Below are 12,753 nucleotides of genomic sequence, written 5' to 3'. Positions count from 1 at the left end.
AGGTGGTTTCAACTCATAGTTTTGTAATATCGTTTGACAGTTTCATGTATTGTATCTCCTATATATTAGATGCATGAGATGGAGGTTGAGTGTAAGAGTCTTATAGTTGTCAAGTTACCTCTGGATCTTTGTTTGGTGATACCCCTATGAGAAATTTTCTCTACATGTATATTGTAATCTTATTGATTTTAGAAAAATATATTGGGCCGCTTTTTGAATGTGGAGTTGTTATGCTGAAAGGGTCTACATAAATCACTATGTTGTGGTATGCATTGTAAATTTAAGATCATAATTAAGGTAAACAACAATATAAACGATTTTATGGCAAGTATTATTCACACAGAAGTCCCACTGTGTATGCTAGGAAATTATTTACTTTTCTGTATTTCTTTTTGGACACACATAACAAAATTTTCCACGCACCTTACTCCCCAATTCTCATGAGACAAAGGTTCCTTATACCCGACATAGATAGATGGACAGACATGACTCAAAACTAGAACACACTACTTGCAAAGGGGTACAATAGTTTCTAACTAATCATAATTAACCTTGAATACCAATCTTAATCAAAATAATATATTAGTATTACTAACAATTTCTCAGCAATAACTAAACCAGAAGTTAACTCAGCGATTAATTAAATGAAGATGCTAAACACGTAACAACAGTAGTATATAAGTAAAATTGCTTAATGTTAGATGACACAACATACAGGTGGAAAGGGAACTCCTACTGCTATAACATTAACACTCCCTCTTAGCTAGGGTGGTATCTTTCCAAATATCCATGTCATGGAGTCTCTCAACATGACATCCACCATGGCTACTCCCATGCGTGGAAGGAAATATGTGCACAAGTGTTCATCACGGAGTCACTCAACGTGATGTTGTCATGGAGTCTCTAAACATGACATCCACCATGGCTACTCCCATGTGTGGAAAGAGCAACATCTCTATCTCAGAGATGGACAAGGGCTTTCACCTCATATTTCTCCATCTCAGAGAAATATTCATTATAGCAATTAGCAAGAATCATTGATGCCGAGTCTCCTTTTCAGCAAGGGCAACATTCTCCACAACTCCAAGCTTATCTTGTAAGTGTGCAAACTTCACTCTGGAGAGGGGCTTGGTGAGAATATCATCTATTTGTTCATCAATGCAAATATACTTGAGTTAAATTACTTTCCTCAGCATTATATCTCTGATGTAATGATATTTGATCTCCACATGCTTTGTTCTATCATGAAACACTGGATTGACATAGAGCTTCACACAACTTTGATTGTCACAATGAATCACAGTTGGCTCCAATGTTTGACCAAATAATCCTACAAGAAGCTTTCGAAGCCACACTGCTTCTCAAGATGCTACACATGCTTCAATGTATTCAGCCTCAATAGTACTTAGTGCCATAGAGGTCTGCTTCCTGCTACACCAGGAAATCATGGAAAACCCTAGATTGAAGCAACATCTAGAGGTGCTCTTCTTATCAGTTACACTTCCGGCAAAATCAATATCAAAATATCCTTGTAACTTCAAATCTTCACAGGAAGTATATCTCAAGCCATATCCCACTGTGCCACACAAGTATCTCAAGATATGATTTGCACTACAACTAGATGAATTTGTCTTGGTTCACACATGAATTGATCGAGAGCCCTCGCCACATAACAAATGTTTGGTCTTGTATTTGAATAGATACATCAACGATCCAATCAACTATCTGTACATTGTGAGATCTATCAAATTTGAACTAGCTACAGAGTCACTCAACTTCTTTAAATTTATTTCCATAGGTGTGGACATGGACTTACAATCCATCATCCCAAATCTCTTCAAGATATCTATGGTGTATTTCCCTCGACTAAGAATAATTTCATTGGGTCTTTGTCATACTTCCAATCCTAGAAAGTAATGCATAAAGCTGAGATCCTTCATCTCAAACTCGAAGGCTAATTCTTTCTTGCATTTAACAATGAGATGTTATGCTCCAGAAAGAAATAAATCATCAACATAAAGGACCAATATTAAGGCCTCACCATCGACTACCTTGAAGTAGAGATTGGAATATGCATCATTCTAGAAGAATCCCAAGCTCATCAAGTATCGATCAATCCTTTCATACGATGCACGAGGTGCTTGATTAAGGTCGTACAATACCTTCTTCAAACTGCATACAAGAGACTCCTTCCCATGAATCACAAAACCATCTGGTTGCTCAATGCACACTTCTTCTTCAATCAAACCATTAAGAAATGCAGTCTTTACGTCCATTTGATGTAGCTTCCAACCTTTGGCTGATGTAATAGCAATAATAGTCCTGATGGATGTATATCAAGCAACGAGCAAATGTCTCCTCATAATCTATTCCCTCCTTCTGAGAGAATCCTCTTGCCATAAATCTTGCTTTGTACTTCTCAATGCTTCCATCAGCTGCATACTTGATCTTGAAAAGCCATTTGGAAGACACTGCAGATTTTCCTTCAAGTTTTGGTACAACATCTTGAACATCATTCTTGATAATAGACTGATACTCTTTTGTCATAGCATCTCTCCATACCTACCGATTGGATGCTTCCTCAAAACTAGAAGGCTCGAACTCAATGATGTGACTCATTAATGCCACGTATCTTGGAAACTTTTGCGGTCTCTTACTTTCTCTAAAGGTGCCATGAGGAACTGCATATTTTTCTCCTTCTTGCATAATTTGTCTACCCCATAGAGGTCTCATTTGACCTATAGCAATATTACTTGCTCCATCAGTTGGTTCTATGGGATCAACTGGATCCATAGTCTCTTCTCGTTCAGTAGACTCCCTCTGAGTCTCAGAAGAATGATCAAGAGAAATGTTCATATTCTAAGGTGTCTCTTGTTCTTCATTGTCTATCTCCATGTAAGATCCTTTTGATCTTTTGAAGGCTACTTCCTCTTTGAAAGATACATCCTTGTTGATCCCAATCTGTTTCTGCCCTGGAATGTAGATTTTGTAGGCCTTTGAAGACTCGCTATAACCCACAAATATTCCTTTCTTGCTTGAAGGTTCTAGTTTAGACTTTTATCTTTACACACATGAATATAAACATGACAGCCAAAAATTCTTCAATGACTGATTTCAGGTTTCACTTCTATGAAAGCCTCATCAAGAGTCGTGTTTTCCAATATATGATGAGGACTTCGATTCTGAACATACCTGCAGTTCTGGAAGCTTTGGCCCGAAGAAAGGTTTGTAGATCTCGATCATGAATCATAACTTTAGTTGCCCCAACTATGGATCTATTCTTTCTTTCAGCAACTCCATTTTGCTAAGGGTTTGTTGATCCTAATTGTAAATTTGACAACTATAATTCTTCTTCGTTTCCATGTAAAAACGGGTCACTTTAGTGTGAATGGTTTGTCGTATATTTGGATGTATTCGTTAAAAAAAAAAGAATATACGTGAATTCCCAAAGTTCACCCAAGCTTTAAAAGTCATAATTGTACTTCACGCTATGATGGTGAAGGGTCACAAATCATGTTTTTGAGAAAATTGAGAAACTCTTTGTATTTGTATTTGCAATCCTATGAACATTTTCAAAGTAAAGGATATGATTCAAAGTAACATGTTGACTTCTAAACTTCAAGTTAAATGATCCCTCGAATGGCCAATAAATGAATGATAATATTGTATTGTCTTGGATTGCTATTGGCATTTTCAAAGAGTTTAAAGTAAAACATGATCATCAACGGTCTAAGCTGGCAGTTGACCAAGTATTAGCGGCAGGTTAGTAGGATAATCAAAGTGCCCATATCCACCAAGTTCAAAAAGTGAGTTGGTTGTTACCGTTAAGTTGGTGAATAACATAAGTGACCGATAGGTTTCTTCAGAGAAAGGTTTAAATATTGATCGGTGAGTTGGCCAACTTTAACAAGTTTACCATTCATTTCATCCTCTCTATTCTCATTGGCAAGATGAGAGTATTTCAAAAGACAACGCCTTCCCCTTGAACGTCCATCTGGCGGATTGGATACACCACGTGGCCTGGAAGGATGGCGGATATCGGTTTTATAACTACTTCCACCATTTGCTTTGCATGTCGATAGATATGCATGCTATCGTGCTCTCTAACTCCACTTGCAGGTATTGAATATGAAATGTTTAAGCGCCTTGTATTCTGCAGATACGTGGTATGTGTATTAGATGGCTCCTTTCACGCAGATGCAACTGGCGGGTGCTAGTTGATATTTGACTAGTTTCTAAGTCATTTCCTTTTCTTCATGACAAAACTTTAGAAATATCTTGCCATTCTTGGTAGTATTATTTCTGTTGATACCTATTAGTGCTGCCAATTATATAAGATTTTATAGTTACAAATGCTCTGGTCGACATACATGCAAAAGACGACAAGGTGTTTCAAGAGATGTCATCGCATGGAGTTTAAAAAAAAAAAAAAACTTTTTTTTTTAATATATATATATGCAATCGAAGTTTGCATACAATGAGGATTAATTTTATCGAATGGCTCAAAAGAAATATCATCTCGTAGAATGCATGAAATGGGAGATTTAGAAAAGCATAAATGATCAAATGGCAAGGTTTCTGTCAGATTTGTTTCGACTTGCAGCATTTCAGAATAGATGTCATTTCACGGATACCTGCTATAGGCAGAGGATTTCGATAGAAGCAGGTTACGGCAATAGTGGATCCGGATGTAGAGTCATCAGTAACAAAGGCAAAGACACTTCCTCAAATAAACGTGGTCACAACACAGAATGAATTAGTTGAAGAGGTTTTAGAAGCTTTCAAGTCTGTAAAACGTACATCCAAACATAAAGAATGGGTATGCATGATTACTTTCTGCACTGGCAGAGTAATGTGTTATAAAAGAGTTTTAAAGACTTCCTTGTGATTAAAGAAGAACTTGTGTAAGTTTCAGTTCAAATCGATATCATTCATGCATTGAAGAATACTGGGTCGGTTTACTTCAAAACCCATGCTCGCTATCTCGAAGAGCTTTAAATATGTTATGAGTATTCTTTTCAAATATAGATTGAAGAAGGAGTTGTGTCAGATACCATGAGATATGGAGAATGAGAGATATGATTTATTTAATAAATTATCTCAAAGAAACGTAATGCAATGATTCTAGTAGTAGCATGGTATTGTTTTAAATGATCTTTCAAGTTTTCAAACATATGGGATAAGAGGGAGTCAAGAGATATTTTTAAACATTGTTTAATTTGCTGCAATTGGTAATAACAAGACGCTTTAAGAACTTCTTAGTATAAGAATCTGCAAAACACATCATCATGAAATACAAGGCTCAAGAGTATGAGTATGCCCCAATGATCACCACCATGATTCCAGAGGTTCATGATACCAAGATTGGGCACATAAATTTGCAGGAGATCAAAAAGTTCTTCATGGAAGGTGACAGATCAAAATTGTCTTGTAGAGTGGCAGGAAGCGGCTTGATTGAAGCAGCATGTTTTCCCATATCAATTCAATGTACAGATTTGGTACTAGAATGATCAAAAAGATATAATCCAGATGCGAGAGAGATAAGAGCTGCAGACGGATCCTTAATGGCCAAACTTGACGGAATTTCAATAGCTATTATTCTTCGTTTGCCATATAAGGAAAAGTTCACTCACATCGATAAGCAAAAAGCTTATAAATACTTCAGCAATAATAGAAGCAAATGCCTCAACAATCTGGCTAAAGAATGGATGGTTGCGCCACGTGGAGGACAGTCTCAGCTTCCAAAAACACTCCATCGTTCTCTTTTCATCAAAGAGATTTGTTACTTGATTTTGTTACTCCATAGAGCGACAGGAAGTCCTGACTCCACTGAGTTTGAAATGTGGATGTATCTCTTCATAACAGTCATCTCCGTCGGTAAGCAATTCATTGACTGGGGCCATCTCATCAGCAACTGCATACATGACCAGTTAGTACACTTCAAAATGAGTCAACGCTTCCATATGACCTCTTACTTGATATATGCCATTGCTAATTTGAGGTCATGGCCAGGGTTAAGTACTAATGGCATCTTGAATAAAAAAACTCAAGTTTACCATTATTACAAGCAATTGCAACTTGAGGAAAGCTTTGTGTATTTCAGGCGGGTGAATGATGCTTTCACAATGTGGGCAGTAAGGTTATTACAAGGAGACATTGCCACCAGAATATCAAAGGAAGCCGCTAAATTGATAAAGAAATATGGAAGTTTCTTGATCCAGTTTCTGAGATTTACCTATCTTTGAGTAGGAGGATTTGAAGGTTATCCACTCAAGTTACCCAGATATGTTGATGACAAGCTCATTTTAGTTGAGCTTTGTCGGCAATTGGTTTCAGTTCAAAAGAAATGTAGAGATAGAAAGAATAAAGGGGTAGCTTTCCCTATTTGTCTCAGGCACTATAGATGTGAGGCAAGTTCAAGAGTAGATGAGGCAGAAAAAGCTTTATCTAAGATCAATTTGTATCCATACCAGATGAGGTTCCCTTTTGATAGCAAGGATTATGTCAAAAGCAGCTTAAAGTTAGGTCCTGGCTATTTTCATTTTCCTAATCTCTAAGACTTTTGGGAGGATTGCGAAGATGAGTTCGAGGTTAGAAAAAGAGATTGGACAAGGTTAACTTTGAAGCAAATGAAAGATTTCAAGATGGATTGGACCATAGAAGGCATTGAAGATGATGGATCTGATTTGATTGATCCTATCTATTTTGAGCAAGTCCAGTCCCAGCCACTTCCCAGTTTGAATTGGGCAGATCCGGAAATGAGAGATGTCAGAGAAAGAACAAGTTTTGTAATCAAGAATTCTGAAGCCTGGAATAAGAAGAAGATTATTCAAATGACTGCTACTAGACCAACAAAGGAAACTCCAAGAAGGAAAGGAAGCCAGCTTGAGAGCTCTACGTCACTGCATTCTTCCCATACTCCAGCTAGGGATACTCCTTCTTACCAGAATACTCAAGGAAGTGATGGAGATGAAGACCCTCCAAGGAGGAACAATCTTCAAAACACATGTGGTGATGAACCCCGACAAAAGAGGAAGAAATCCAGAGCAAAAGACATAGAAGAAAATTCTATTGCAAGTCAAGTAAAGGATCAAGTTCCAGTGGAAATTCTGGATGACACAAGATTCGATTATGAAATGCATTCCATATCTCCCTCCATTCCTATTGAATCCCCACGACAAGAAGCACAACAAAATACTTTAGTCATGGATTCATCATTTCCAAGCAACTCAAGCGATCAATTTGAAGAAATCAGAGAGGTGACAACAACAATGGTAGCAAGACAAGAAATCATCCAAGAGTCTACAGAAAATTCTTCTTTCCCATGGTTAGAACAAAGTCTATTGAAGAAGAGGAAGGTAGAAAAGCTAATGGTACCTGAATTTAGTAGCATATCTGATCTCTTTGGAAGAGCTGAAAAACCGAAGAAACTCAAAGTATCATCAAGAATAAAGACTGATCCAAGTTCAAAGAATATGTGCTTGGAGATTGCTCAACCCATATCTGAGAAAGATACAAATGAGGCCACCTCTGCGGACTTTGTTATGACGAATATTGATATGGGACCTTCTTCTCATGAGTCTGATATTCAGAACTTTAATGTGATGGCAGCCAGAATGGTGGAGAGAAGTGAAAAGGATAAGCAATCCAAGGATCAATTGAAACAACAAGTGCACACTTTGTCTTCTTACTTGAAATCCGTAGTTGATACCTCCACTATGCCACTAAGTGTAGATCGCCAGCCAATTATATCGACACCAGAAGGAGAAATTGAAAGGAATGTTATGGATAATCTTCAAAAGTACCAAGCCTATGGAAAGGTAATTGAAGGTTGGGTAGAAAAGGTCAAAACACTTGCATGTGATTTCCTAGTCCAAGCAAAATCTATCCATGATGAGGCCTTAATAAAGAAAAATACTATTGAGCAAGACTTGAAGAATGTCAAGAGAGAGGAAACAGCTTGGAAGGAAATTGTAAATGATTTCAAACAAATGATAGAAATTGGAATGGACACCCTTGCAACTGAGAAAATCCTGCCTAGTAATGAAAAAGATTATCTAGAAATATGGATAGAAAGTATTAACTGGAAACTAGTGATCATAGATCAAGTTTCATCAAAGTTAGAAAAGCTCATGCTTTCATGTGATCAAGTGTGTGTCAAACTCCAAGGACAACTCACTGCTCTTCTCCCAAATGTGACATTGATGGAAGACTTGCAGGTGTTACAGAATAGCTTCCAGAACATGGTAGATCAACAACTTTTTAATAGGACAAACTTCAATGAAAATACCATGGAAAAATTGATTGATATTTACTCATCCTTGAGAATCTCTATGTCTCAGATACTCAGCATGGTGACAGAACTAAGTGGCGTTCATAGAAACTTGAAGACATGGAAAATGAGGATAGCCAACATCCTAATTCCCAAAGGAAAATCTGTCACTTCAGGCATCCGACTTTTCAGAATCTTCAGAGACAAAGGACCTGGACAACATGATGTGCCTATAGAAGCAACAGCGTCATCGACAATGCAAGGAGTTAGCTTAGAATAAGTGCAGAGTTGCATTTTGTATAGTCTTCATTTTTGTTGTGTTACTCACATCATGTTTTTGTCTTTCTTTGTAAATAACTCTCACGATCGAGTTTCCTTTCTCTCATCTCTATTTCTGTATTGTAATAAAAGATAATCTTGGCTCTTTTCATATGAGGTAGTTATCCTAAGTTCTCATTTTGGGTAGTTATTCTAAGTATTTATTTTTCCCAAAGTTGAGGAAGTTATTTCAAGTAGTTGAGGAAGTTATAAAGTAGTTATAAAGGTGGTTAGGGTAGTTACCTCAGGTGGTTACCACTTCACATATATATACCTCATTATTATTCAATGTAGGGGATTCCACTTTTTCACAAGCTTTGTATAAGAGACTTGGATAGTGTTATTCAAGCAATTAAGCAATAGAGATCAATTTGGATGTGTGTTCAACTTATTCTCATGGGTTATTATTAATGTTCTTATGTTTAATTGATGATTACCTAATGCTTTCCCTTTAACATTGAATGCGAAGAAGTTTATTTCAAGTTGTGGTATCTCAAACTTGATTATATGGAATTTATTTTAAACTAGATTCATACCTTGTATGGCGTTCAATCTTTCTTTATTGTTCGTTCTTTAAAATTTTTGAAAAATCCAAATACCCCCATTATACGAGGGAGCTACCCCTCTCAAACGCAAAGAAGAATTACCATTTCTTTGTGATTCTTCAACTGTTGTGAACGCTTCGTTGCTAATTATAGGGCAAAACAGAGTTTTTCAAGAAAGTTTCTTAAAGCAACAAATCCGTTTACCAACAGGGTTGTATGGAACACAAAACTCCCTCTTGATCCCTACCTCAATGCAGAAGTTATGGAAACCTCTAGAAGTGTATTCTCCTCCATTATCAGATCTCAGAACCTTCATTCTTTTCCCAGACATATTTTCAGCTTGAGCTTTGAATTCTTTGAATCTATCAAGAACTTCTTCAGATTCCTTAGATTTCAAGAAATAAATCCAACACTTTCGAGAATAGTCATCAATGAAAATCACACAATACCAAAATCCACTCAATGATGCCACATACATTGGACCACATAAATTAGAATGAACAAGATCTTAAATTCCTTTTGATCTACTTTCACTACTATGGAAAGGACCCCTAATATTCTTACCTAGTGCACATCCTTTGCAAATGCCATTATGCTACTGACTGAGTTTTGGTAAACCAATAACTATCTTTTCCATAGATGGAAGAGCCCTGAAGTGTACGTGAGCAAGTCTCCTATGCCATAACTCACTTGAACTGGTAGAGATATGTAATAATACTCTAATCGGATGAATAGAAAGTCTGTATAGACTCTCTTTACGAACACCGATCACATGTGTTGTTTTTATGCGAGAGTTCTTTGGCCAAGCAAGAACTGTTGGCAAAATGGTCAGCGCTCCCCTCAATATTCATGAAAAGGGACTAACCGCCTCCTATGCGATCCATATCTCTATAGTTTGTATCGGGCGTTGATAGATCGATCTTTTCACGCAACAACAAGTTGGCCCAACAAATGGTATCAGAGCGTTGGGTCACAGGTTTGAATTCCCTCGGGTAACGCAAAGGGGGAGATTGTTGGCAAAATGGTTAGTGCTCCCCTCGGGATTCATGACAAGGGACTAACCGCCTCCTGTGTGATCCATATCTCTATAGTTTGTATTGGGCATTGATAGATCGATCTTTTGACGCAAGGACAAACTGGGCCAACAAGAACTTTTCCTTCAAAAAATGCAACTTGGTACCCTTTGTCCTCCAGCGCTGAAATTGAGACAAGGTTTCTTTTGATCCTTGGAACAAATAGGATATCACTTAAATGAAGAGGGATTCCATAATCTAGATGAAGAGAGGTGGTCCTAGCACCTTTCACTGAATAACAAGCATCATCTTTGATTATCACTTGTAAGTTGGTTTCTCTTTCTACCAAGTAAAAAAGATGCTCTTGATATCCTGTAATGTGTCGTGAAGCACCACTATCAATCAAACAAGTGTTACTGTCGATTAGAACATTGCTTGAAAGCATTGAGATGAATAGAAAACCCCCTGAATCGTCTCTAGATTTTTTTTCATCAACATCCATAGTAGATGTATGTTGTTTTGGTCTTGTTATACAATCTCGAGCATAGTGACCATACTTGTCACATCTGTAACATTGAATGTTAGAGAGGTCCTTCTTCTCCTTTGGTTCAAGGGCTGAATCTGTTTTTCTATCTCTATTCCTCTTGAAATTTCCTTTTCTCCTTTCTTTTCCTTTCCTTCTGGATGTTTGAGCATCAAGAACATGATTTTCTTCACTATGAGGATTTCGTCCATTTCCTCTTGCTGCCAACCTGAATTCCTCTTGAATGCAATTAGCTCTAAGGCGATCAAACTTGGGTAATTTAGCTCTTCCACTAATGCCTTGGATAAAGGGCTCCCAATATTGAGGAAGACTATTCAAAGCCAACATAACTAGGTCTCTATCTTCAACTTTATCTCCAATGGCATATAGCTGATCCTTCAACTTAGTAATCTTCATGAAGAAGGAGATGATTGAATCTCCTTTAGCCATCTTTATATAGTGGAGTTGTTGTCTTAATGCAAGAGCTCTACTGGTGTTGTTAATCTCATACAAGCCTTGAAGAGTCTCGAATATGACTTTGGTTGTCTTCATCTTGGATATAATTGGCACAAGATGATCTTTTACAGAATCTATCAAGATCTTCCTAGCTTTAAAGTCATTCTTCTTCCATTGAGTTTTCTCAACCTCATCAGATGGCTCAGGCACATCTTTCTCCACAAATTCTAGGAGATCATTTTCTTCCAGTGCAATAAGAATCCTGAATTTTCAAGAGGTGAAGTTTGATGCACCATCAAGCCTATCTTCAACCTTGAGTCCACTCACCATTGTTGATAAGAGTAGACTTAATTGGATAAGAAGACTTTTGCTACTCGAACGAGTTTGATCCGACTGTAACCTGGCTCTGATACCATGTAAATTTAAGATCATAATTAAGGTAAACAACAATATAAACGATTTTATAACAGGTATTATTCACACAGAAGTCCCGCTGTGTATGCTGAGAGTTTATTTAATATTTTGTATTTCTTTTTGGATGCACATAACATAATTTTACATGCACCTTACTCCCAAATTCTCATGAGACAAAGGTTCCTTATACCCGACATGGACATACACAACTCTAAACTGGAACACACTACTTGCAAAGGGGTGTGTTAGTTTCTAACTAATCGTAATTAACCCCGAATACCAATCTTAATCAAAACGATATATTAGTATTACTAACAATTTCTCAGCGATAACTAAATCAGAAGTTAACTCGGCGATTAATTAAATGAAGATGCTAAACACGTAACAACAGTAGTATATAAGTAAAATCGCTTATTGTTAGATGACACAACATACATGTGGAAAGAGAACTCATGCTGCTATAACGTTAACATGCATGATATTTATATTTATTTTTATTTAATTTTTGTAACTATTATAAAAATCTGAAAAGAAATTGGATTACCCTCCTCTCAAGATTAGCGTAGGAAGTTGTTATGATACCTTAGCTTCCTTAGAAGTTGTATAAGAGCTTAATCACCTTTAGTTTCAATTGTGAGTTTTTGAGTTTTTTGAACTAATCCATATTTGAGTGTTAGCTTGTGTTAAAGATACTTTGTGATCTTGTTTTGGGAATTTTCAAATGGCAAATTCATCAAGAAAAATAGAGGTGGAGAAATTTTTGGGTAACAATTTTGAGATGTGGAGGCTAGAGATATAGGATCTATTAATAGATCAGGATGTTTGGGATGCTATTAATGTGAATATTTTTAGGCCTGCAAATCCTACTTTGGTTGCTAGATATGATGTTATGGATAGTAAGGCCAAATGTCTAATCAAATTGTGCTTGGCAGAATCTATTTTGATCAATAACCATGAAGAGTCCTTTGCAAAAAAATTATGGAAGAAACTTGGTGAGATGTATCAAAACAAATATTTAACAAACAAAAAAATTTTGAGGAAGAAATTGAATTCTTTGAGAATGAAAGAGACTGGATTAATTAATATTACGAACCACTTGAAAGTCATTTAATATGTTGGTGGCTCAATGGGCATCGGTTGGTGTCAAAATGAATGAGAAAGAGAAATGTCAAATCTTGTTTTGTTCTTTGCCTAATTCATAGTATTCTCTAG

Source organism: Cryptomeria japonica, chromosome 6 (assembly GCF_030272615.1).
Source record: "Cryptomeria japonica chromosome 6, Sugi_1.0, whole genome shotgun sequence".
Lineage (NCBI taxonomy): Eukaryota > Viridiplantae > Streptophyta > Pinopsida > Cupressales > Cupressaceae > Cryptomeria > Cryptomeria japonica.
This window is presented reverse-complemented; position numbering follows the sequence as displayed.